This window comes from Cetorhinus maximus, chromosome 10 (assembly GCF_964194155.1).
Source record: "Cetorhinus maximus chromosome 10, sCetMax3.hap1.1, whole genome shotgun sequence".
Taxonomy (NCBI): Eukaryota; Metazoa; Chordata; class Chondrichthyes; order Lamniformes; family Cetorhinidae; genus Cetorhinus; species Cetorhinus maximus.
In genome coordinates this window covers 27,322,360-27,350,284 of record NC_135888.1, presented here as the reverse complement: position 1 = coordinate 27,350,284, position 27,925 = coordinate 27,322,360, and the positions used below count along the sequence as shown (strand labels likewise).

At 44.8% G+C, this 27,925-nt stretch overlaps 1 long non-coding RNA gene and 1 pseudogene across 1 annotated transcript in view; one reads left to right on the top strand and one right to left on the bottom strand.

The window, feature by feature from the left end:
- Nucleotides 1-18,095: 18,095 nt before the first annotated feature.
- Nucleotides 18,096-18,496, bottom strand: LOC144686138 (histone H2A-like; annotated as a pseudogene).
- Nucleotides 18,497-19,592: 1,096 nt separating this feature from the next.
- The window catches only part of LOC144685589 (uncharacterized), a 34,308-nt gene continuing 25,975 nt past the window's right edge, over nucleotides 19,593-27,925 (top strand). Inside the window, exons 1-2 of the long non-coding RNA XR_013577746.1 lie at nucleotides 19,593-19,671; nucleotides 19,962-20,042. This is a non-coding gene — a long non-coding RNA (uncharacterized LOC144685589). The remainder of the gene's footprint in view (nucleotides 19,672-19,961; nucleotides 20,043-27,925) is intronic.

Here is a 27,925-nt window from a genome sequence, read left to right as displayed (position 1 = left end):
CGGTAATTGGCCGGGTTAGATTTGTCCTGCTTTTTGGGCACAGGACATACCTGGGCAATTTTCCACATAGCAGAGTAGATACCAATGTTGGAGCTGTACTGGAACAGCTTAGCTAGGGGCGCGGCAAGTTCTGGAACACAAGTCTTCAGTACTATTGCTGGAATATTGTCAGGGCCCATAGCCTTTGCAGTATCCAGTGCCTTCAGCCGTTTCTTGATATCAAGTGAAGAGGAAAGAATTGGCTGAAGACTGGCACCTGCGATGCTGAGACCTCCGGAGGAGGCCGAAATGGATCATCCACTCAATGCAGAGCTTAGATCTGATTTGCAGGCTGTGGGATCGCTTAGCTCTGTTTATCACTTGCTGCTTATGCTGTTTAGCACACAAGTAGTCCTGTTTTATAGCTTCACCAGGTTGACACCTCATTTTTAGGTATGCCTGGTGCTGCTCCTGGCATGCCCTCCGGCACTCTTCATTGAACCAGGGTTGATCCCCTGGCTTGATGGTAATGGTAGAGTGGGGGATATGCCGGGCCATGAGGTTACAGATTGTGTTTGAGTACAATTCTGCTGCTGCTGATGAATTTCATCTTTTAAAATGTTTTTGGCCAAGACATTGAATGGTGTCACACACGGTTTGTGGGTCCTAAAATGGCTGTTTAAATCACCAGTTTGATGGACAGGAAGTGCAGCACCCACCATGTAGATTAAGGCAAAACAAATGGCCTTGGGCAATCCCTGAAACATGTGCTTGCAAGTATGTCTGTTTATTTGAGATTCCTGCTGAGAACTGATTTTCCATGAATGCAGTCATCAGGAAAAACCAGGTCAAACTGACAGTTCTTAAAGTGACCTCTGCAGGCAACCATCAACAAGTAAAGTTACCAGAATGTAGAGCCAAGTGGGTCAGACGTGTGTCTTCCAACCCCACAGTAAAGTTGGGGGCACTGCCTGCCAACTCTTGCTTCCCCCTAATCACTGCCTTGTCTACCCACTACCCCTCTCAATCCCCCTTGATCACCCACCCCACATCCACCTCAATTGCTCAATTTCTCAGCTCGCTTGACACTTGCACCCTTCATCCCATTCAACACATCCCCAACACCCCCAGAGCCCCCTCTCAAATGTCCCCATTCCCTGTCTTGTTTTCTCCCATTTTCCCAGGTGCATCATCTGAATTTCAAAACCTCTTCACCAGCAACCCCAGGCTGGCCCAGCAGGTAACTGCAGGCTTGCTGCTCCCATTTGTCCAATATTGGGTGCACCTCTGCTCACCTGATCTGACAGAGGGCTCATCAAATTTCTAGGGCACTTTTTTTTAATTTTTAAATCAATGAGGAAACTAAATTTGAGACCAGGCAGCCCTAATTTCAGCCTTTGACACTGAAGCATCAAGGATACAACTCACTGTAATGCTGACTCAAGCTGATGAAATGCTCTTGTGAATTGGCACTGTGTTCTGATGCTCTGTGAACTGGCTCTGTGTAAACTCATGCTGTGTGAGCTGTCACTGTGTGAACTGGCACTCTGCAAGCAGGGACTTGGTGAGCTGGCAATGTGTCAACATAAGAACATGAGAAATGGAGTGGGCCACTTGGCCCCTTGAGCATGCTCCACCATTCAATAAAATCATGGCTGATTTGATCTTGACCTCAACTCCACTCTCCTGCCTACTCCCGATAAACCTTGAACCCCCTATAGTTTGATATGGATAGGAGGGGGCTTAATGTAACTTTCCCTTCTCACCACCCATCCATAAACACAAAGGTGTATTTGATTTTTGATTTCCCCCTTCATAAGGCATATTTTCCCCACTGCTTCAGTTTTGGAGTGATCCAGCCCTCTATTAATATCCCCAAAACAAACTCGAGATAGGGTAAAATCAAAGGGTTACTTTATTTTTACACAGACTCAAAACGCAGGGAGGGGGTGTCGCTATGTGACCTCCGGTACATTCACACAATAAAAGAGGGGTAAGGGAAAGAAAGAGATACAGGGCAAAGACCACAGACAAAAGAAGAATTATTGTTTCACATGAGTCCAGAATCAGAAAGTCCAGTGGTGTATTCCTTCAAGGAGGCTGGCTGGCTGAAAATGTTGCAGGTTGAGCCAGTAGCGCTGACTTCCACAATGGGGGAAGCACATAGAGATGAACCAGTTTTGCAGTAAGCACTGGTATAGAACCGAGATGTTCCAGTGGAAAACAGTGTGGGTGAGGGCCAGGCAACTTAGCCTTGGACAGAGCTCTGGTTCTGCTGCTGCTTTGTTGATGGAAGATGGCAGACTGCCTGGATTCAGCCCCACAAGGCAATAATACAGGTTCACGCAGCTTGAGGGTGTCATGTGACATAACTCCTACAGCTAGTCAGGCTTCAGTCACAGAATCACAGGATTACACAGGGCAGAAGAAGCCCTTCGGGCCATCAAGTCTGCACCGACACATGAGAAACACCTGACCTACCTACCTAATCCCATTTGCCAGCTCTTGGCCCATAGCCTTGAATGTTATGATGTGCCAAGTGCTCATCCAGGTACTTTTTAAAGGATGTGAGGCAACCCGCCTCCACCACCCTCCCAGGCAGTGCATTCCAGACCATCACCACTCTCTGGGTAAAAAAGTTTTTCCTCACATCCCCACTAAACCTCCTGCCCCTCATCTTGAACTTGTGTCCCTTCCTGACTGACCCTTCAACTAAGGGCAACAGCTGCTCCCTATCCACCCTGTCCATGCCCCTCATAACCTTGTACACCTCAATCAGGTCGCCCCTCAGTCTTCTCTGCTCCAATGAAAACAACCCAAGTCTATCCAACTTCTCTTCATAACTTAAATGTTTCATCACAGGCAACATCCTGGTGAATCTCCTCTGCACCCCCTCCAGTGCAATCACATCCTTCCTATAATGTGGCGACCAGAACTGCACACAGTACTCCAGCTGTGGCCTCACCAAGATTCTACACAACTCCAACATGACCTCCCTACTTTTGTAATCTATGCCTCGATTGATAAAGGCACGTGTCCCTGGTCAGTAGGCAAAGGCCTGACTCCAAGCATGTCAATGGAGCTGCAGCTAATCGGTCTCAGATGCGGAAGAATACTCACTTTGACAAGCTTTTCAAAGTGTGTGGCTGCTTCCCTCGCCCTCCCTGCCCCACCCCATCCCCCGACATGTGCTTGAGTATTTCCTTCAGTCTGTCTGTGCTGCCTTGCACCCCCCCACCCCCCACCCCCCCCCCCCCCCCCCCCCACCCCACCCCACCAACACCCATCTGGTGTGCACTGGAGCCCTTGCAGTGAAAGCCAGCAGGGTAAAAGTGATGTGCCTGTGCCCCCCGTGAATATGCAGCACTTCTTCCTTAATGTCCTATGGGTGATGCTCATAAGCACCGCACAAGTTGTACACATTCACCTCCGCGTTCCCCTGAAGTTCAGCTCGCCACGTGCACACCTTTTAAAGGCAGTTGTGAAGCTCGCCATTCTGAAGTCACGCCGACGTGGGTGGTAAATTTGACGGCGGGGCTGATTCCAATGAGCAGAGCTTATAATTAGATGCAAATATATTAAAATTATGTTCCTGATGGGCGGCGGCGGGAAATACGGCCTGCCATTGACAGGTGGAGCGGACGATCGCAAACTGGTTTCATTAAAGGGTAAAACTGATTTTTTGGCCTTCTCCCCATATTGTTCCCCTTCCCTTCCACCGCCCAACATGATGCCCGATGCCAACAGGGCCAGAATTCCAGAATGTCCAGAACAAGTAGAACTTCTCACAAAAAGCAGTTTAGAGTCTCAGAAACAATAGGTAGAAGTGCAATTACAGAATGAACGTTGGCACAGAGGAATTATACTCTGCTGAAGAAAATCTGATTAGTGTGGAGAATCAAATTTCAGAGAATTGTAGAAGTGTAGAGAATCAAATAAATACTGTGGCTACAAAAGCAGGACAGAGGCTAGGAATCCTATGGAGAGTAACTCACCTCCTAACTCCCCAAAGCCTGTCCACCATCTACAAGGCACAAGTCAGGAGTGTGATGGAATACTCTCCACTTGCCTGGATGAGTGCAGCTTCAACAACACTCCAGAAACTCGACACACTACAGGATTAAGCAGCCCACTTGATCGGCACCCCATCCACCACCATCTATTCCCTCCACCACCAATGCACGAAAGATGAGTTTGTAAAGAAAAAATGAGAACTGATGACAGCACTGGAATGTCACTCATAGGAAGCAGAACACTTGAAAGAGGACTTGAAACACTAAATAATAAACTTGTAGAAGCAAATTCAACAAAGACAAATCATCTAAAACTTGATGAACTTCAGTGATCAGAAGTCTCTATTAAATATGAAAACAGGCGAAGGGATTGCTGATGAATCAGAACTGTTGTTTGGAAGCAGAATTAACAACCAAAACTGATGAATTTCTTGACCTTCGGTCCAGTCTAAACAAGGTGAGGTTGAGATAGGCAATATGGAAGAGCAAATCCAGACTTTGAAAGCAAGTAAAAGAAATTCTACAAAACAGATTGAGGATCTAACAAGTGAATTGAAAGAGTTCAAGGAGCAGTCAGTGACCACAGAAAAAGATTTCAAACAGAACTGAAGGCCCAGGTGAAGTTTTTAAACTTGCATAAGAGTTGCACAGATGAATCTGAAAGAAAGACAACTCAACTTCCCAGAGTTGTTGCTGAGCTGAATGAAAAGATTCATTAACTCAAAAAACAACTAGAAAAGAAGAAAGTAATCAAAGATTTGGGTAAAATTGTGAAACAAATGGAAATGAAAGTGCCATTGATGAAATGTGAACTTCCATTTACATCACAACAACCCACACAACAATGGAAGAAGCAAAAGAAATGACAAGAAGTCAAGTACAATGGTCATAAACTCGCAAGAAACATGTTGGAGTAGCAACCACTGATTAGTACAACAGCCGAACCATCCAAGCGTGGTTTAATACAAAAGAATGGAAGAAAAGGATGAAAACATACCAGATGCCAGAACAACCTCCAAACCTACAGGAAGAACCAGCAGCGACAGAGCCTACCATTCTCCAACAGTAGTGCAAACGAGATATGAAAGGGTTATAAGGCCTCTGGACCGCCTAAACCTTTGAATTCAAGGAATTGAAGGAGGGAGATGGGGTAGTAAGAATAGGGGGGAAGTGTTTATGAAGATAGTTTGCAGTGAAGAAAAGAAGCCGGGGTTATTTTTGCAAGTCAGCAGTTTTAGCAGATGATAGCAGAACCTGATAATGTTTTAAGTGTCCAGTCAGATCAAGTAGTGGATGACTAAACCAGTTTTCTGCCATTTCCTTTCAAGTCTGTGTCCTTTGGACTGAAGGGAGTGGAAATAATGGCCGTAGCGAGGAAGACTGGCCTGAGTGAGAGAGGGGAATGGCTTTATTGGGGTCTATGGCATCAAAGGTGGAGGTGAGGGTGTAGTTGAGCAAATCAGTAGCTGCAGAAATGCTCTGGCGAACAAAGGACCAAAGGCTAGAGAGTTGGGAATCAGAAACCATTAGCATGCAAATGCAGCAAGTATTAGGAAGACAAATAGAACATTGACCCTTATTGTGAGGGTGATAGAGTATAAAAGTAGGGAAATCAAAGCTGACACTCCAGTACAATACTGAGGGAATCTTTTCTTCTTAAGCAGTCCTAGGGGATCGGGGGTGACTTGCTTCCACTCTGGTTCAGTGGGTTCTGAGGTGGGTAATAAGCCCAGTGCACCATCTGCAGCCTCAGCCACATGTAGGGCAGGTGGTGCAGTCAGGATGGTGAGTGATTTGGAGGGGAACTTCCAGGTGGTGGTGTTCCCATTCATCTGCTACCCTTGTCCTTCGAGGTCCTGTAGATGTTTCGCACTGCTAGCACTGTGCATTGGTGGTGGAGGGAATAGATGGTGGTGGATGGGGTGCCGATCAAGTGGGCTGCTTAATCCTGTAGTGTGTCGAGTTTCTGGAGTGTTGTTGAAGCTGCACTCATCCAGGCAAGTGGAGAGTATTCCATCACACTCCTGACTTGTGCCTTGTAGATGGTGGACAGGCTTTGGGGAGTTAGGAGGTGAGTTACTCTCCATAGGATTCCTAGCCTCTGTCCTGCTCTTGTAGCCACAGTATTTATATGGCTAGTCCAATTCAGTTTCTGGTCAATGGTAACCCCCAGGATGTTGATAGTAGGGAATGCAGCAATGATAATGCCATTGAATGTCAAGGGGCGAAGGTTAGATTCTCTCTTGTTGGAGATGGTCATTGCCTGACACTTGTGTGGTGTGAATGTTACCTGCTCCTTGTCAGCCCAAGCCTGGATATTGTCCAGGTCTTGATGCATTTGGACATGGACTGCTTCAGTATCTGAGGAGTCACGAATGGTGCTGAACATTGAGCAATAATCAGTGAACATCCCCACTTCTGACCTTATGATGGAAGGAAGGTCATTGATGAAGCAACTGAAGATGGTTGGGCCTAGGGTACTACCCTGAGGAACTCCTGCAGTCTTGCCCTGGAGGTGAGATGTTTTCCCTCCAACAACCACAACCATCCTATTTTGTGATAGGTGTTACACCTGTGTCATATGTCTGTGAACTTATGAGAAGATGGACACTTTATTTTTTTAGAAGTGTGGAATATGGAGAGTTTACCTTGACAAGATGGGATCTAGGGAGGTCTGGTCACCTTCTTTTGTATTTTCTGTACAGACAGGGACCGCTCAAGCCTGATCATGTCTCTGAGCAGTCATTAAAATGTAAATGAACTTTTGGTGACATCCATTGAAGGGAAATCAGATCTAATGGATCACTTGTGGTGTTAACCATTATTACTGTCTAAATATCCAAGAATCTCAGATACAATAGTCACCCGGACTTGGTATCTGCAAATTGAAATTCCACAAAGACGTGTGTGAAGAAAATCACTTTATCACAAGAAAGTACAAAGGACCGACATTTGTTCCCTAGTGTGTGACAATTGCTTAGCCCATCAAACCATTTGTGTGGACAATGGGAACACCTATACTGTGGTCACATGACAGAAACTAGCTAATGGTCAAGAAATACCTTAATAATTCACAAAGACAGACCAAGGCAGTCAGTCTGGGACAGAGCCCACAGAGGGAAGGCATCTCAACCAGGAAATGAAGAACTCTGCCTGGAAAATCCACCACAGACAGAGGAGCAGGGCTATTCTTTACCTGCAGATTATATCTTCACCACAGGGCCTTGACCTCAACTTTGACTGTTATTGCATGGGAGTAAACCAGTGTCAGTTCATCACCAGAAACCTCCAACCTCCATTTTTCTTTAGTGAACTAAAAGAGAATCCTCAGGCCTGCAACGTTTCCAACTACCTCCTTGAAGGAACGGAGTAATAGTGACTTTTTTGACTCTTTTAAAGATTTCAGTGCATGCTACCTCTTTTCTTTTGTAATTACCTTTTCTTGTGTGTGTTTTGTGTGAATGGGGAGTGGGTGGTGTTGCGATTACTTCACTGGGTGTTGGGAAATAAACATTTATTCTTTCTTTCAATTTAAAAACTTATGAGAAAGCCCGTCTTGTGTATATTCTTGAGAACTACAGCACCCAAGGGGTTAAAATATTTCTTCTCTAAAATACATTTTGTTGCATCAGTCGAGAGGTGGAAAAAGGGGGAAACCTATTCCACATCTCTCCCCTGTCTATGACAGATTGGGAGCTCATATCCAGGATTGACAATATTAGATAATAAGTAAATTGTAAACAGAGGTGAAATTGGTCATTGAAACTGTTAAAAAAAAATCAACAGGTTTTCTCATAGTTTTACTGTGTTAAGTATTTAAGATGGCAATGCTCCACACCAAAACCTTTGTAGACCAGGGTGAGGACAGTACTAAAAGCATGAACTATTGAGGAATTAAGAGCTGTGGTCAAGCAGGTAGAAGTAAATGTAAGATCAAAAGAAAGATGCCCGAAATCATCCAAATTTAGCTGTAGATTTGATATAGAATCAGAAACAGAGGAAACAAGCCTAGAACCAGAAGCTGACAGAGTAACATTCGTTAGAATTCAGACAGGCAGAGATAGTGTCAAACAAAAAATGGAATTAGAGCTCCAAAGAAAAAAAGGGCAGAGAGAAGAAAGAGAATGAGAAAGGAAAAGAGAAATGCAAAGGGAAAAAGAGGAGAGAGGATTGCAGAGAAAAATGGAAGAGAGAGATCAAACAGTTTGTGTTGGAAAAGGAAGAACTGAAATTGGATAATGCAGGCACCAATAGTAGCTCAGATATTGAATCAGATTCAGAGCAAAACTTTGATTTTTTGAAACACTTATGGTTAGTGCCAAAATTTAATGCAGAGTATGTCGACTCCTTCTTTATTTCATTTGAGAAAATTGCTAAGAGGTTAAAATGGCTGAAAGAGCCTTGGGCCCTCCTTTTGCAAGGTGAATTAGTTGGGGGATCTCATGAATCTTATACCCTGTTGTCAGAGGAGAGGCTCTGTGAATTATCAACAGACAGAAACTGCCATTATCAATGCATATGAGTTAGTAACTGAGGCACACCATCAGAAAATCAGAAACTTCCAGAAAAGGCCTCTCCAGACCTACATCAAATTTGAGAGAGAGAAACACATGGCTTTTGATCGCTGGATAAGATCTTTAAAGTTGGATCCCTCTTAGGAAAACTTACGGGAGAAAATTCTAGTGGAAGAATTTAAAAATAGTGTCCCAATTGAACAAAGAGTTACAAGGGTGCCAGATATAATGACGGATGAAAATGAGCTTACAAAAAATCCCTTTAATCAAAGTAAACATAAGGACACGTGAAATAGGAGCAGAAGTAGGCCATTCGGCTCCTTGAGCCTACCCCGCCATTCAATAAAATTGTAGCTGATCTGTTTCTGTTTCGAATTCCACATTCCCATCTACCCCCAATAACCTTTCAACCCCTTGTTAATCAAGAATCTATCTACCTCTGCCTTAAAATTATTCAATGACCCCGCCTCCACCACCTTCTGAGACAGAGATACATGAGGCTACGCTTGGCTTGGTGTCCGTGGTGGAGTCATCTACGCGGACGATCGCTGAAGCAATGAGCCACATGTCCGAGCGCCATGTGTCCTCCTTGGAGAGAGTGGAGACTCTCGTGGAGAGGCTCCTCCAGGAGACCAATCAGGGCTTCCTGGGGATGCGCTCAGACCAGCAAGCCCTCACATCGGCATTGACCTCAGCTGGTCAGTGCCAGTATGGGAGATGGTCTGGGCACCAAGTTTCCTAGCCCATCCATCCACAGTGAGCAGGGAGGTCCAAAGTGACCTCACGTCGGCACAGCAGCTGCCTGGCATCTCTGCGGGCACCTCTCAGGGCGCTCCGGATGAGGGCAGCAGCTCCTCTGCCCTTCTCCCAGTGACCGTTGCATCCAGTGAGGCTGTGACGACTGGGGAGGTGCCAGCTGTGGAACTGGAGCTCCCTCCCAGGTGGGGCCAGCACAGGCTCCACGGGCCAGAGGATGCCCACCAAGGTCACTGATGCCAACAGGACAGCAGAGTGAGCAGGCTGTCTCAGATGCCAGTCCCAGCAATCGGGCAGCACCAAGATGTAGCACCTGAAAACGTAAACAAAAGGCACTTTAGGCACACCAAGGATTTATCACTGGTGCTTTTGTGTTGGCTTGCAATGAGGCCTTTATGAGTTGGTGTGATTGTTTTGTTGTGATTGTTGGTGTTTTCTTAAGTTCCTTTTGTTGTAATATTAAATTCAGATATGTCACCATGTCTGAGGGTGCCTCTTTTCTTCTGCAGTTGGATGGTTACCAATAATGTTATGAGTGAGTTATGTCACATTGAGCTTTATTGAAAAGGCCCTTGGTTAATGTTCCTATCCAGGCAGATTTAGCACTCAGGTATCGAGTATGGAGCCTACAGCCCAAGTTGTCCTGGTGGTCCATCTGTGATGGGCTAGCTCAAGGTTCATTGGATTAAAGCCTCCCGGGTGTCCCTGCCTCCCTGGAGTATGCTTGGATCAGCGTCTACCCCCTCAGCATTTCCCTGTGCATGCTCATCCTCGGACTCACTGCTGGACTCATCGTGTGCATCTGGAGTGACTGCGTCCACATCATTCTCGTCCACTGCATTGTTCCTTTCCAGCGCCAGATTGTGGAGAGTGCAGTATGCAACTACTATCAGCAACACACGATCTGGGGGCTATTGGAGTGCGCCCCCTGAGCAGTCCAGGCATCGGAAGCGCATCTTGAGAAGACCAATGGCTCTCTCCACCACAGCCCTCGTGGAGGCATGGTTCCTATTGTATCGCTGCTCGGCCTCTGTTCTTGGATGGTGGAGAGACGTCATGAGCCACCTTCTGAGGGGATAGCCCTTGTCACCCAGCAGCCATCCATCAAGCCGGGCTGGAGCACTGAAGAGCCCCGGCACCTGGGAGTGTCTGAGGATGTAGGCGTCGTGGGAGCTGCCTGGGTGCCTTGCACAAACTTGTAGAATCAGCATCCTGTGATCACACACTATCTGCACGTTCATGGAATGGAAGCCTTTCCTGTTGACGAAGGCACTGGGCTCAGCTGCTGGCACCTTGATGGCCACATGTGTGCAGCCGATTGCACCCTGGACACAGGGGAAGCCAGCAATTGCTGTGAAGCCTCTGGCTCGCTCTGTCTGGCTGGCCTCGTCCCAGCAGAAGTGGATTAAAGTCAATGCACGCCTGAACAGAGCGCCTGTCCCCTGTTTGACACAAGTATGGACAGCTTCTTGGGAGACAACACAAAGATCACCCACCAAACCTTAGAAAGAGCCAGAGAAATAGAAGTTGAGGGCAGCTGTGACCTTTGGAGCCATTGGCATGGGGTGTCCACCCACAGAGTTAGTGGAGATCTCAGGCCCAATCATTTGACAGATATAGTTGACTGTCTCACTTGAGAGTCAGAGTCTCCTTCGGCACTGCACCTCAGTCATATTGAGGTAGCTGCTTCGCCGCCTGTATACCCTGGCAGCAGGATAGTGATGTCTTCTGCGGCCCCTTCCGCCTTGTGCCCTGCGCCCCTTGTGCCTGCGCCTGCCCTCCCAAAGGTGGCTCCCCTGAAGGCTGAACGTGCACTCCTGGCCTCCTGCCCCTTCTAGCCCTCCCTTCCTCCTCAGAGGAGGCACCTCCAGTGGACAGTTCAGCTCTGATTCCCAGGCTAAGGGAAGGCTTCCTGAAACCTGCAGGCCCAAAAAAGATTCCTCACTGCAGAGTGCTGACCTGAAGGTTAAGAATCCAGGCCAAGCAGCTGGTATGCGTTTTGAAATATTGTAGGTCACATAGGCAAGTATCAGTAATTTGAAACATCAATATTTGACAGAGCACACTCGCAACCCCCACTGAGCCCTCTTATCCTGCCTGTGGGTGAGGTTTATACAAATTTGTCCTAGCCGCCTGCCCATTGTGCCCGTGCGCCGACCCAAAGATTGCACGGGCACCAAAAAAATCGCCATTGATTGGCGCCTCAAGGGCATTAAGTGGCGCGTCAATTAATGGTGGGCGCGCATCGGATATCATCACGCGCCCGTCCAACGAAATATCGTAATGGCGCACGGTGTTGTCGGAACGTTCACCTGATGTTGCCACGCGTCATTTTACGCATCGGCGTGCGGGTCCCGCCCCAGCATGCCAATGGGAAAATTCTGCTCCAGATGTCCGGGAAGGACAGAAAGCGGGAGAATGATAAGAGATGGGGAAATAGCGAAAGAGCAGAAGGCAAAGGAGAAATAGGCTCAAAAGAGAAGGAGAATGGGGTGGAAAGGAGAAACTGATCTTCAACTTTAAAAAGGAAAGTCAGGAGAGGAGAAGAGAAAGGGCTCACCCAACCGGCTCCACTGCAGCAACCCTAGACATGTCAAGGCAGTCCGTTGGCATTACAAGGGTAAACCAACAGTGGGTCCTGCAGTGAAAACAATGTCCATAGCCATGAAAGTTGTAAGTTTATGTCCCAATGTAACAGGAACAGACCAGGATAGCTGGAAAGACTTTTTTGTTGAAAGGGATAATGAACCCTAGCTTTCCTAAGAGACCGAGAAAAAAGGTAAATGTTCTCAGAGATACACAGACTTTGTTTCTGACAGGAGATGGAGATTTTCCACCCGAAAGCAGAGCAGATGCAGAATGTCGGCGAAGGGACTTACTGGGGAATGTTTGGAGGTTCCCTTATTCAAGATATACCCACAGGGTAAGTTAGTTACAGGACTAGTAACAATTGGGTGATTCCAAGCTTGCCCATACAAGGTGTAAATGTATTACTGGGCAATGATCTGGCAAGATATAGGATATTATTCCCAAAGGCTCTGGAACAGTCCATAGAGACTGTGGACATTGGGAAGACTAAGCAAAATTCCGCAGAAGCTCAAAAAGTTGAGGAAACTTCTGCAAGGACCTAGCAGGTGGAGACAAAGCTACCAGAATTTATACAGGCCAAGAGAAAGCCACGAAGAGGGAAAAATGCTAAAGTAAAAACAGCCGACATTGAGAGCACTCACCAAAAGCGTGCTTAGTAGAAACCTTCTTTAAAAATGTAATCAGGGATGAGCAAAGTTCCCAAGCTATCAAGCAGAAAGTGAAGAGGATGACTCACATAGTTGAAGTGCCCCAAGTGAGTGGAGTGGAGTCTGAACAGATGCCTGGAGGAAGTAACATCCCACAGGATATGGGACAGACAGATTGGGGACAAAGCATTCCAGAAATACAAGAGAAAAGGAAGTAGCGCGCAAAGATTCAAAAGATAGCTGTGAAAACCACAGGAGGACTGAGAGTGAAGTCAGAGCAGATTTACCCGCTGAAGAGTCAAGCAACCAGGTTTTGCTGGTTCCAGATCCCAGGCCATCTGAACCTAGGAGCCTGAACTTAAAACCCTACAAGAACGTGCTGGATGAAGGAGTGAGGCCAGATTCATTGCATGTGCCAAATGACAGCTTACCACTTAAATAAGAATTACCAATTTATCTGAAACTGAAATGTTAAAGCCATGCGTTGTAAAAACACCCGTCATAGGTTAAAGTCTTTGCAGGCAAGGTTGCAAACAGCAAAGGCATCATCAGGTTGCAGTAATAAAAAATTGCATCGCGATGACACAAAGATAGGCAGGAAAGTAAATTGTGAAGGGGACATAAGGAGGCTACAAAAATATATAGATATGTTAAGTGAGTGGGCAAAGATCTGGCAAATGGAGTGTGAAAGAATGTGAAATTGTCTATGGAGGGAGGAATTAAAAAGAAACATATTATCTAAGTGGTGAGAGATTGCAGAGCTCTGAGATGCAGAAGGATTTGGGTGTCCTAGTGCATGAGTCACAAAAGGCTAGTATGCAGGTACAACTGGTAATTAGGAAAGCTAATAGAATGTTATCATTTATTGGGAGGGGAATTGAATACAAAAGTAGGGAGGTTATGCTTCAGTTGCACAGAGCACTGGTGAGACCACATCTGGAATACTGTGTACAGTATTGGTCACCTTATTTAAGGAAGGATATAACTGGGAGCAGTTCAGAGAAGGTTTACCAGAGTAATACCTAGAATAAGCGGGTTGTCTTATGTAGAAAGGTTGGACAGGTTAGGCTTGTATCTGCTGGAGTTTAGAAGAGTAAGAGGCAACTTGATTGAAACATATAAGATCCTAAAGGGCCTTGACAGGGTGGATGTGGAGAGGATGTTTCCTCTTGTGGGAGAATCTAGAACTAGGGGTCACTGTTTAAAAATAAGGGGTCACTCATTTAAAATAGAGATGAGGCAAAATTATTTCACTCAGAGGGTCGTGAGTCTTTGAAACTCTCTTCCTGAAAAGGTGGTGGAAGCAGAGTCTTTGAATATTTTTAAGGCAGAGATGGATAGATTCTTGCTAAGTAAGGGGGTGATAGGTTATCAGGGGTCAGTGGAATGCAAATTTCAGGTTCCTATCAGATCAGCCATGATCTTATTAAATGGCGGAGCAGGCTCGAGGGGCTGAATAGCCTACTGCTCCTTATTCGTATGTTCGTATAAGAGCAAGAAACAGGGACAGGTCTTTTCACAAGCTGAAAGCTATTGCACAGACCTAGATGTGTCAGGAAGTAGTAAATCAATGTCTATTTTTATGTAAAAGTGTTGGAAGGACCACCAACATATGCTAGCAAAAAAATAAAAACAACTTTTGTCAACACCTAAAGAGGTTTCAAGGTGGAAAAAGCAAGAAGATACCAAGTTTTTCAATTTAATCTAACCTTCCCAACTACAAAGCACTCCAACCAAATAGAGAAATAAATTAAGTTTTCCCCATCTTAAGCGATGATGTGTAACCCAAACTTTAAACACAGGGAAAATGCCACAAATAATCTGTGGAATGTTTAGTGCCAATGACCTCGAGGAATGCATGTGAATGGGTGTGTGTGAATGTTGCTATTGTGTTTTATCTTTTCTCCCTGTGATGTGAGCAATAAAAAAATAGATGTCAGGGAATTTCATTTTCTTCTTTTTTACAGGGAGGTGTATGCCCATGTCATATGCCTGTGAAATTATGAAGAAGATGAACATGTTACTTTTTAAAGCAGTGTGGAATATGGACAATTTAAATGGACAATATGGTCAAATCGACATTTATTCTTTCTTTTATTTTAAAAACTTACATGAAAGCTTGTCTTGCATCTGTTCTTGAGGATTACAGCATCCAAGAGGTTAAAATACTTATTTAAAATATATGTTGTTGCAGTCAATTGAAAAGTGCAGAAAAAAAGGGGAAATCATCTCACATCTCTCCCTTGTCTTTCACGTAGGTATGACTCCAACCAGTGAAGAGTTTTCTCCCGATTCCCATTGACTTCAATTTTGCTAGGGCTCCTTGATCTACATTCGGTCAAAAGTTCCCTGGATGTCAAGGGCAGTAACTCTCACCTCACCTCTTTTTTCCACGTTTGGATCAAGGCTTTAATGACATCAGGAGTTGAGTGACCCTGGCAGAACCCAAACTGAGCGTCAACGCTGCTTGACATTGCTGTCGGCAACACCTTCCATCAATTTGCTGAGTTGCCCGGGTTGGGTTTCTCCTGCTTTATGTGTACAGGACAGACCTGGGCAATTTTCCACATTGCCGGGTAGATGCCAGTGTTGTAGCTGTACTGGAACTTGGAACTTGGCTAAGGATGTGGTAAGTTGTGGAGCAAAATTCTTCTGTACTATTGCCAGGATGTTGCCAAGGCCCATAGCCTTTGCAGTTTCCACAGTCTTCAGTCATTTCTTAATATCATGAGAAGTGATTTTAATTGGCTGAAGACTGGCATCTGTGATGCTGGGGACCTCTGGAGGAGGCCGAGATGGATCAGTCACTCGGCACTTCTGGCTGAAGATGGTTGCAAATTCTTCAGCCTTGTGTTTTGCACTGATATGCTGGGCTCCCCCATCATTAAGGATGGGGATAAAAACAGAAAATGCTGGAAAAATTTAGCAGGTCTGGCAGCATCTGTGGAGAGAGAAACAGAGTTAACGTTTTGAGTCTGTATGACCCCACTTCAGAGCTGAAGAGAAGTAGATATACGATGGATTTTATACTGTTTAAGAGGAGGTGGAGCAGGTGGAACGAGATAGAAGGACAGGGATAGGTGACAGCTAAGGAGAGATCGACAAAGATGTCATGGACACAAGACAAAGGGAGTGTTAATGGTAGTGGTAAAGAATAAAGAAGGTGCTGATAGTGGTATTAAGGTAAGATAGCAGAAGATGCTAATAGCAGAACAAGGGTCAGCGCCCTGCGAAAACAAAATATAAAAACAAGTGACAGATGGCCCTGTGGGGGAGGAGGTGGTTGCTGAGTTTGTGGAAATGGCAGAAGTGGTGGAAATACGCCATTTCCAGCAAACCACAGCATGATGCCTTCACGCCCCCTTGTCAGCATTCCGTAGGGACCGTTCCCTCCGGGACACCCGGGTCCACTCCTCCATCACCCCCAACACCACATCCCCTTCCTACAGCACCTTCCCATGCAATCGCAGAAGGTGCAACATCTGCCCCTTTACCTCCTCCCTCCTCACCGTCCAAGGGCCCAAACACTCCCTTTCAGGTGAAGCAGTGCTTCACTTGCACTTCCCTCAATTTAGTCTACTGGATTCGCTGCTCCCAATGTGGTCTCCTCTACATTGGAGAGACCAAATGCAGACTGGGTGTCCGCTTTGCGGAACACCTTCAGTCTGTCCACAAGCATAACCCAAACCTTCCTGTCGCTTGTCATTTCAACACACCGACCTGCTCTCATGCCCACATGTCCGTCCTTGGCTTGCTGCATTGTTCCAGTGAAGCCCAACGCAAACTGGAGGAACAGCACCTCATCTTCTGACTAGGCACTTTACAGCCTTCCGGACTGAATATTGAGTTCAACAACTTCAGACCATGAGCTCTCTCCTCCATCCTCACCCCTTTTTAAATGCAATTTTAAAAAATGATTATTTATTTATTTACTTTAAAAAATAGACATTTTATTCTTTTATTTATTTGGTTTTTTTTATCCTCTTTCCCCAAACCTCTCTCTCCCTTCTCCCCACAGGGCCATCTGTCACTTGTTTTTATGTTTTGCTTTCACAGAGCGCTGACCCTTTGTGGAGCCTCCTCCTCCAGTGAGTTGTTTAATTGTCCACCACCATTCACGACTGGATGTGGCAGGACTGCAGAGCTTAGATCTGATCCCTTGGTTGTGGGATCGCTCAGCTCTGTCTATCACTTGCTGCTTATGCTGTTTAGCATGCAAGTAGTCCTGTGTTGTAGCTTCACCAGGTTGACACCTCATTTTAGGTATGCCTGGTGCTGCTCCTGGCATATCCTCCTGCACTCTTCATTAAACCAAGGTTGATCCCCTGGCTTGATGGTAATGGTAGAGTGGGGGATATGCTGGGCCATGAAGTTACAGATTGTGGCTGAGTACAATTCTGCTGCTGCTGATGGTCCACAGCACCTCATGGATGCCCAGCCTCGAGTTGCTAGATCTTTTCGAAATCTATCCCATTTCACACGGTGGTAGTGCCACACAGCACGATGGAGGGTATCCTCAATGTGAAGGCAGGACTTCGTCTCCACAAGAGCTGTGCAGTGGTTACTCCTGCCAATAATGTCATGGACAGATACGTCTGCAACAAGTAGATTGGTGGGGGCAAGGTCAATAAGTATTTCCCTCTTGTTGGTTCTCTCACCACTTTTCACAGACCCAGTCTGTAGGATAGGCCTTTCAGGACTCAGCCAGCTCGGTCAGTAGTGGTGCTACCGAGCCACTCTTGGTAATGCACATTGAGGTCCCCCACCCAGTGTACATTCTGTGCCCTTGCCACCCTCAGTGCTTCCTCCAAGTGATGTTCAACATGGAGGAGCACTGATTCATCAGCTGAGGGAGGGCAGTACGTGGTAATCAGCAGGAGGATTCCTTGCCCATGTTTGACTTGATGCCATGAGACTCCAGGGGGTCCGGATGTTGAGGAGTACCATGGCAACTCCCTCCCGACTGTATACCACTCTGCTGCCACCTCTGCTGGGTCTGTCCTGCCAGTGAGACAGGACATACCAAGGGATGGCGATGGTGGTGTCTGGGACATTATCTGTAAGGTATGATTCCGTGAGGATGACTATGTCCGGGTGATGCTTGACTAGCCTGTGGGGGCTGTTTAGCTCAGTTGGCTGGACATCTGGTTTGCAATACAAAAATTATGCTAACAGTGTGGGTTCAATTCCTGTACTGGCTGAGGTCATCCATGCCCTGCCTTATCAACCTTGCCCCTTGCCTGAGGTATGGTGACCTTTAGGTTAAACTTCCTACCAGTCATCTCACTGTCTAATAAGAGAGCAGCCTAAGGTCCCCTGGGACTATGGTGACTTTCACTTCAGACTCTGAGACAGCTCTGCCAATTTTGGCAAAGCCCCAGGTGTTAGTAAGGAGCAGGGTCAAGTGGGCACAATGCACTGCTGTTGTTCCTGGTGTCTAGGTCTGTGCCAGGTGGTCCATTGATACATTATAACAGTGATTACAATTCAAACATACTTCATCGCCTGTAAAGCACTTTGAGACTTCAGGTGGTCATGAAAAGCGTTAGGGAAATTCAAGTATTTCTTTCTTTTTATCTTTTTCTGATCTTGCCCCTTCAGGCATAAACCTTGCTGGTGTGGCTGATTTTCTTGCGCAGCAGCACAGCCTGGATGTTGGGCAGGACCCCACCCTGGGCTATGGTGAACCCTTCCCCCCTGCAGCTTGCTGAGCTCCCCGTCATTGCGGATGGTGAGCTGTGGGTGGGCGGGGGATGATGTGGGTGGTCTTGTTGCCCCGGGCCGTGTTGCTGGCCAGCTTGAGGATCTCGGCTGTCAGGTACTCGAGGACAGCGGCCAGGTAGCCGGGGTGGGGGGCTCCGGCCCCGGCACACTCGGCATGGTGACCCTTGTGCAGCAGCCGGTGGATACGGCCAACAGGGAACTGGAGACCAACTCTGAAGGAGTGGGTCTTGGTTTTGGCACATCCTTTGCCTCCAGTTTTACTGTGACCAGGCATCTTTCTGAGTTAGCTCTCATTGATCATTTCTTTCTTTCTAACTGTACAGGGATGTTGGTGAGATCACAGCTGGTACTGCAAACACATCTGGTCTCCTTATTTAAGGAGGGATAGACTTGCATTGTAAACATTTCAGAGAAGGTTCACTCGGCTGATTCCTGGGATGAGGGGGTTTGTCTTATGAGGAAAGGGTGAGCAGGTTGGTCCTGTACCCATTGGAGTTTAGAAGAATGAGAGGTGATTTTATTGAAACATATAAGATCCTGAGGGGACTTGACAGGGTGGATGCTGAGAGGATGTTTGCCTTCGTTGGGAGAGACCAGAACGAGGGCTGCGCAAGAAATAAAAATAAAGGGTCTCCATTCAAGATGGAGATGGGGAGAAAAATTGAGTTGTTAAATCTTTGGAATTCTCTTCTCCAGAGAGCAGTGGAGCGTGGCTCAATGAACATATTCAAGGCCGAGTTAGACAGATCTTTGATCGACAGGGAGTCAAAGTTTAGAGGGGACAGGCGGGAAAGTGGAGTTGAGACCACAGCCAGATCAACCATGATCTAATCGAAAGGGAAGCAGGCTGGAGGGGCCGAATAGCCTACTTCTGCTCCTAATTCTTGGGTATATGGGTATGTTGTGCCAGTGTGAGTGGACGGAAAGACTTCCTTCAGTGTGGTACATTCTCCATGATTTCTATGTGTGTGTGTCTTTATGTTTTTATATCATTGTGTGATAGTGAGGTGCTGCGGTATGGGTTGTGGGTGTGATTGTGTGTGTGTGAATGTGAATGTGCACATTTTTGAGAATTGAATTAAAAAGGGGTTAAGAAGTCGCCAGTAAATGGGGTAATTAAACGGTCAACTTATTGAAGAAAATTGTATGGATTGAAAATCGACCCGTGAAAAGAAATAGTTGCTGAGCGGAAAAGCTCTGCGGTGAAAGTGCTGAGTTTCGGCAGCTGAGTGTTTGCTGCGAGATACAGATTAGCAGCAGCAGGATGACTGTTTGTTACACGAACTCTTTATCAATCCCACCAGGTAACGGAATTCCGGCTCGGATTGTCGGCCAGTCCTGATTTATAAACCAATTGTCACTGGATCAAAAGCATAAAAATCAGCGGCTTGAAATAATAGTCGGAACAGAGCTGAGCAAGTCCGGAAGCAGCAGAGACTAACTCCTGTAGTAAGGAAACATTTTCAATTTTAAAAAATCTCTTTAATTTGGAACAGCTTCCATTTATTGTGAGAATTTCGACGGACTCCAACTTGTTACTTGAAGAATAGATTTCTTAAAATCGGATTCACAATGTAGAACTTGAATTTATAAACCTAGAGTAAAAATATTTCCTGTTTATTGAGTAGGAACCTGATTGAATGTTTTTTTTTGAGGGACTGTAATGTGGGGCGGCGACTCTCTTTAAAGAGCTCTGAATGTAACTCAAACTCCAATCGTCAACCTTTGCTTTTTGACAGAGTGAGGATGGGAGAAGCGAATCGAGACGCTTGGCGAGCGGAGTTTACAAGTGGACAAGGTGGACTGAGATTGAGCAGCAGGTAATCGGGGGAATTGAATGTGCAACATGAAACACGTTTGATCAGCTTGGGCTCGGGGACAGTCTGGACTTTTTAAACGAAAGTTGATGGAGTCTGAAATTTCTTTAGTTAAAGAATAGTATCGAAGCAGAGTCACTTAAAATTCACAGCAGCAAGTTCACAAATCGCGATGTCATTGCGCCGTGCTTCTCCTTCAAGTTAACAAAAGGGTATCAGACATAAAATATCCGTTTAGAAATGAACAGGCAATCTCAATGGGTAGTCTCAATGGATAGTTTCCTACATTTAGAAATGGCCAGAACTATATTTCCCATAGGACTTCACACATCAGCATTTTCTCAAGACGTTCTGAATCCGGACATTATCGGAGAATCTGAAAACAAATAAGAATTTCACAGACAGAGAGAAAGACAGACAGAGAGGCAGACAGACGGACAGAGAGGGAGACACAGAGAGAGACGCAGAAAGAGGGACACAGACAGTCAGAGACAAAGAGAGAGAAACAGAGACACAGGCAGACAGAGAAAGACAGACTGACAGACACAGACAGAGAGAGAGACACAGGCAGACACAAACAGAGAGAGACAGAGACATATACATGGACAGAGAGGAAGAGAAACAGGCAGAGACAGACAGGCAGGGACAGACAGAGAAAGACACACACATACACACACACAGATTGACAGACAGACACACACACACACACACACACACAGAGGGACACAGACACAGAGAGGCAGAGACAAACACGGACAGACAGAAAGAAATAGAGACAGGCAGGCAGAGACAGACAGACAAAGAGAGACACAGACAGACAGAGACACACAGACAGACAGAGAGACACACAGACAGGCAGACAGAGAGACACAGACAGAGAGAAAGAGAGACACAGACGGAGACAGACAGAGAGAGACACAGACAGAGAGAGGCACAGAGAGAGAGAGACACACACAGGCAGACAGAAAGAAAGAGATGGACAGAGACAGATAGATGGAGACAGAGAGAGAGAGAGCCAGAGAGAGAGAGAGACACAGACAGACACACAGACAGAAACACCCAGAGAGAGATACACAGGCAGATAGACACAGACAGAGAGACAGACAAAGACATACAGGCAGAAATGGCACCGACAGAGAGAGACACAGACAGACAGAGACACAGACAGAAAGAGACACACACACAGACAGAGAGAGAGACACGCACACACATACACACACACACAGAGACCCACATTACAAATCGAAAGCTGGAGCTGTACTATTGTCACAACAGGAAAGAGACAGAGCAACAAAATTCTACAGTTAATGGAGAGAATACGGGAGAATGAGGTTCAGACATTGACGAAATTGCACAGGACTCTTTTCCTGAATATTCCATTTGTGGGGAACGGTCACTCCCATTTTTCATCGATAGAACTATTTCTCCTATTCCAGCCGATTAGTTCTGAAAGTTTGGAGACTGTCAGATTTCAGATCTCACACGGGACATGTGAAATATTTCTTTTGATTGGGTTTTCCAAGTTAAACAAATTGGAATTGCTTCATTTAGAAACATTTTACTTAATTAATCTAACAATTGAAATAAAGCCAATGAACATTAAAAAAATCAAACAAATGATAAATGCTGCAGATTTTTTTCTCAAAATCTGAAATAAAAAAAAGCTGGAAATGCTCAGCCCATCAAGCAGTATCGGTGGGGAGAAAAAGAGTTAACAATCAATCTGAAAGTTAACTCCGTTCTTCTCTCCATCGACGTTGCCTGACCTGCTGAATATAAAAATCAATTGTAAAAGTACTTGTTGATTTTTATGAATGCTCTATCAATAACCTCCCAACTGGTGATTCAAGATAAGTTAGTTTGAAAGCAATGATGGAATAAACAAATTAAATATACTTCAGGAGCGGGGGGCGTGGGTGGAGGGCATCGATGGTTGAAAATCATGAGCAGGGAAGATAGAGGCTGATTTGCTGAGGGTTGTTTGTGAAATCATCATTTATTACCTCCATTTAAAAAAAAATCAAAACTAAATTTAACCAAGCTAAACAGCTGTTTGTTTATTCTGAAAAGTTGCAAGTATGGGAACTGACTTCTCCGATCAAGGTAATATTAGGGTAAAGCTAAACCATATAGGAATATTCCAGGTCTGATTGAAAGCTTTATACCAAGTTGTCCACATTAGGACACTGGTTGGGGACAACAATTAGCTGATGGCCGGAGAGAGAAATGCCTGGGCTCTGCTCCTTATCCCTAGCCGATAGCTTCTGCTGGAAAATATGTGCATGTGGATATTGGCTGAGGACAGGTCCTAACTCTGCTGTATCATTCTCCGATGGTAAAATAGATGCGTCACTGCTCACTGTCTGACCTGCACAAGCAAGGCCATTTGAGGAAGACCCCAGTGGAGAGTCAGGATATTCAAGGGAAGGGAATAACTGGTCATCTTCTAAAAAGGCTTTAAAAATGAACTTTACTCCAGAGTATTTTAGTGAACAAAATATGAAGCTTATTCCAAATAAATTGTCAATCCTTTTACAACAATGCAGCATCATTTTACATCATGATTGAACAAAAGCTACTCGGAAGCACCTTAGCCGCAAAGTTACCTTCATTGTCATTCACACAACTCTTCAATGTCGATAGTTAGGTTACACAGAGCTAACCCGCCAGCTCTACAATGTGTACTAATAAAAGTCACTAATGTGAAGGAATTCACATAAAAATAAGGATACAATTGCTAGTTATAAACCTCATAGATATCATCACCGTCAAATTATATTTCCACTTTGAAATCACTACCGGCATCTATAGTAATGTATTACGGTCTCTCTTTGAACAGAAATCCAGCCTCTGACATTCCCAGGTATCTATTCTGGATATAAACTACCTGGATCTTTAGATTAATTTACAGGGCCATCATTCATTATTTGAACAGCCTGTTGTAGTCATCATTCTTTAATGTTTTAAATGACTGTTGGCATTGACTTACTGGGTTTTCTATTCCAAACTTCAGATTTTGTGCAGCTAATTAGAAATATTAGTTTTCTCCTAAGGCAGTCCCCCGCGATCAAGGGTGAATTGCGTCCTTGACACAGTTTAAGAGTAAGAGGTCTCCCTTTTAAAACAGAGATGAGGAGAATATTTTTCTCTCAGCAGTTCATTAGTCTGTGGAATTCTCTTCCCCAGAGAGCAATGAAGGCTAGGTTATTGAATATATTCAAGGCTGAGTTATATAGATTTTTGATCGACAAGTCAAGGATTATGGGGGACAGACAGGAAAGTGGAGCTGAGACACAACCAGATCAGCCATGACCTTATTGAATGGTGAAGCAGGCTCAAAGGGCTGAATGGCCTAGTCCTACTCCTAAGTCCTATGTTCTATGCCCCACCCAGCGGAGCTGGTTTTGATTGGTTCATACCTTGATACTGGGCAAGTTGGCTTGAAAGAGGGCACTGCCATTGGACCACCTCCCTGGCCACTGGATTTGGAGGATTTTGCTAAGGCACGACCCCAAACCCAGTGGCTAGAGAGAATATTATTACCATGCGTGTAGAAAGCAGTAACTCAATTAAAATAATGTATGTGAAGCAGACGAGGATCTTCTGTCAGTAGGTAAGAGGAAATGTTAAATAATAAGGGACCCAGTGGAGGATAAGTTCAACAGGTGAATTCTAATGAATCAGTAAATGGCAAATGCATTTTAGCTTGCTTTGGCTCATAAATCTGTTAACATTCCCATAGATCATTAAAACATATATTGTGAAGAAATAGAATACAAATTTACTAACAGAAACTCTGGTGCAACAGAAACTTTGTTTCAGTTCATGAGAGATCTGGACAGAGAAGATAGAGAAAACTGTTCCAATTGGTAGAATGATCGAGACCAGTGGACACCGATTGAAGGTGATTGGTAAAAGAGGTCTTGGCAACATGAGGAAAAATCTTTTTCCACAGCGAGTGGTTAGGATCTGGAATTCACTGCCTGAGAGTGATTCAATGATGCCTTCAAAAGAAAATTGGATAATTATCTGGAGAGAAAAAAATTAGTAGAGCTACGGGGAGAAAGTAGGGGAGTGGAACTGGGTGAGTTGCTTTTGTAGAGAACCAGCACGAGCACAATAACCCATACAGCTTTCCTCTGTGCTGTAACCATTCCATGATTCTATTCTGCCATTCTTAAAAGTTTCAATGTGAGGTGACAGCAATTTCCAGGAAATTATTGGCTGTGATTTAGTGAGAAACTACCTCATCTTGTGGACTAGTGAAGTAATTGCATTCTGTTTACTAAGTACAGCTTTTGGAGTTAGTGAAAGACATTCCTGACTAGGGATTGTAATATCGGCTCTTCCAATTCATTTCCTTTTTTAAATGAGGTCTTTTATTACTAGTTAAGGAAGCCCTTTCAATTTTAGCCACCTGAAAGATCTCCATCCAGCACTCACATCTGGTGACATCTTCCCTTCACCCCCCCGGCAGCATTCTGTAGGGATCATTCCCTCCGGGACACCCTGGTCCACTCCTCCATCACCCCCTACTCCTCAACCCCCACCTATGGCACCTCCCCATGCCCACGCAGAAGATGCAACACCTGCCCCTTCACTTCCTCTCTCCTCACCGTCCAAGGGCCCAAACACTCCTTTCAAGTGAAGCAGCATTTCATTTGCATTTCCCCTAACTTAGTCTACTGCATTCGTTGCTCCCAATGCGGTCTCCTCTACATTGGAGAGACCAAACGCAAACTGGGCGACCGCTTTACAGAACACCTGCGGTCTGTCCGTAAGAAAGACCCAAACCTCCCTGTCGCTTGCCATTTTAACACTCCACCCTGTTCTCTTGCCCACATGTCTGTCCTTGGCTTGCTGCATTGTTCCAGTGAAGCCCAACGCAAACTGGAGGAACAGCACCTCATCTTCCGACTAGGCACTTTACAGCCTTCCAGGCTGAATATTGAATTCAACAACTTTAGATCTTAAACTCCCTCCCCCCATCCCCACCCCATTTCTTCCCTCTCCCTTTTGTTTTTTTCAATAATTTATATAGATTTTTCTTTTCCCACCTATTTCCATTATTTTTAAATCTACAACTAATACCTTGTCAATCTTTCCACCCCATCCCCACTAGAGCTGTACCTTGAGTGTCCTGCCATCCATTCTTAATTAGCACAGTCTCTTAGGTAATATCACCACCTTCAACACCTCTTTGATCCTTTTGTCTGTGACATCTTTTGATTCTCTGCTCCTATCACTGCTTGCTTGTCCCTACCACCCTCAACTTCTCTCCCCCACCCCACCCCCCACCTTAAACCAGCTTATATTTCACCCCTCTCCTAACTACACTCAGTTCTGTTGAAGGGTCATTGGACTCGAAACGTCAACTCTTTTCTTCTCCACCGATGCTGCCAGACTTGCTGAGTTTTTCCAGGTAATTCTGTTTTTGTTTTTGTTTTGGATTTCCAGCATCCGCAGTAGTTTTTTGTTTTTATGGCATAAGATATAGGACTTCCTCAAGCCTTCTTCACCATTCAAGAAGATTGTGGCTGAACTTTAACCTCATTCCTGATCTCCACCCGACTTCCATAACCTTTGACTCCTTTAGTATCAAAAAAATCTGGTAATCCCTGACCTGAATAGACTCAACAACTGAGCATCCACAGCTATCAAGGGAAGAGAATTTCAAAGGCTTACAACCTTTTGAATGAAGAAATTTTTCCTCATCTCAATCCTAAATGGGAAACACCTTATTCAGAGACTGTGATCCCTTAGCGCTAGATTCCCAGTCAGAGCAGACTTATCTCTCAGCATCTACCCTGTCAAATCCTTTAAGAATTCTATATGTTTCAATGAGAGCATCTCTCAATCACCTAACCCCTCGAAGGCAAACCATATATTTTCTTAAGAAAGAGAAAAAAATCTGTATGCAGCACCCCAAGTATGTTTGAAACAAACCCCCATATAATTTCAGTAAGTCTTTTTTAATCTTATGCTCCAACCCTCTTCTAATAAGACTAATATGCCATTTGCTTTTCTAATTGTTCGCTGTATCCACATGTTAACTTTCATGTACAAGGACAGCCAGGTCCTTCTGAATAGCAACATTTCCCAGTCTCTCACCATTTAACAAATACAGGCATTCCGTTTTTCTGTTATTCTTACTAAAGTGGAATTTTACACTTTCCCAAACTATACTCCCATCTGCCACCTTCTTGCCCACCCAACCTGTCTAAATCTTTTTGCAGCTTCTTTGCATTCTTTTCGTTATTAACTTTCTCACCTTGCCTTGCATCAATAAACTTGATATGTCCCGTCTGTCCCATCATCGAAGTCATTGATACAGGTTGTAAATAGCTGAGGCTCAAGCCCTGATCCTGCCAACATGAAAATGTCCTACTCTGTTTTCTGCCGGTGACCAAACCTCAGTCCGTGCTAATACATTACTCCAATCCCATCAGCCTAATTTTGTATAATAGCCTCTTTTGTGGAACCTTATCAAATGCTTTTTGGGAAATCAGTACATTCACTGGTTCCCCTTTTTTAATTAATTCTTTCATGGAATATGAGCATTGCTGGTAAGGCCATCATTTGTTGTCCATCCCTAACTTCCTTTGAGAAAGTGGTGCTGAACTGCCTTCTTGAACCGTTGCAGCCCATTCTTCTCCATCCTCCTAGCTGCATCCTCAACACTCTTAAACAGATTTGTCCAACACCATTTTCCTTTCCTAAATCTAAGTAGACTCTGCTCAGCAATATCATGTTTTCCTAAGTGCCTTATTATCACGCCCCTGATAATTGATTCAAGCAATTTTCCTGATGACTGTTGTCAAGCTAACTGGCCTGCAGTTTCCTGTTTTCTTTCCCCCTCCTTTCTTGAACAGCTATGTTATATTTGTTAACTTCCAATCCAAGATGACTGTTCTAGAATCTATGGAATCCCGGAAGATTAAAACCAATGCATCCAACGTCTCTGTATCAACCACTCTTATGCTCCTAGGTTATGGGTTATCAAGTCCAGGGAAATTTTTGGGTTTTTTTAAGTCCCATTATTTCTCTAGTACTGTTTCTTTACTGATACTAATAGCCTTAAATCTTTCGTTTTCATTCCACTACTTCTGGAATGTTTTTTATATCTTTCTACTGTGAAGGCAGATAGAAAGTATTTATTTAATATCTGCCATTTTTTTAATTCCCATTATAATTATATCTGTTTCTGTCATTGAGGGATCCATATTTACTCTTATAAATCTCTTCCTTTTTTTCCATATCTCATGGAATTACTGAATTGTTACAGTGCAGAAGATGGCCATTCGGCCCATTGTGTCTGCTCCACCTCTCCCCTTAACCCTGCACATTCTTCCTTTTCAGATAACAGTCTAATTCCCTTTTGAATGCCTCAATTGAACCTGCCTCCTCCACACTCTCAGACAGTGCAATCCAGACTTTAACCACTCACTGTGTGAAAAAGTCTTTCCTCATGTCACTTTTGCTTCTTTTGCCAATTACTTTAAATTCATTCTCTCATTCTCAATCCTTTCACGAACATAGGAACATGGGAACATAGGAGTAGGCCTTTCGGCCCATTGAGTCTGCTTCATCATTCAATTAGATCATTGCTGTTCTTCGACCTCAATGCCACTTTCTCCAATACCCTTGATGTTATCAGTCGCCAGAAATCTTACACACTCTGTAAGAATCTCTGTCTTGAACATGCTCAATGACTGAGCCTCCACAACCCTCTGGGAAACAGAATTCCAAACATTCACCACCCTCTGAGTGAAGAAATTCCTCCTCATCTTTGTCCTAAATGGCTTGCCCCTTATTCTGAGCCTGTGTCCCCTAGTTCTAGACTCACCAGCCAGGGGAAACACCCTATCCGCATCTACCCTGTCACA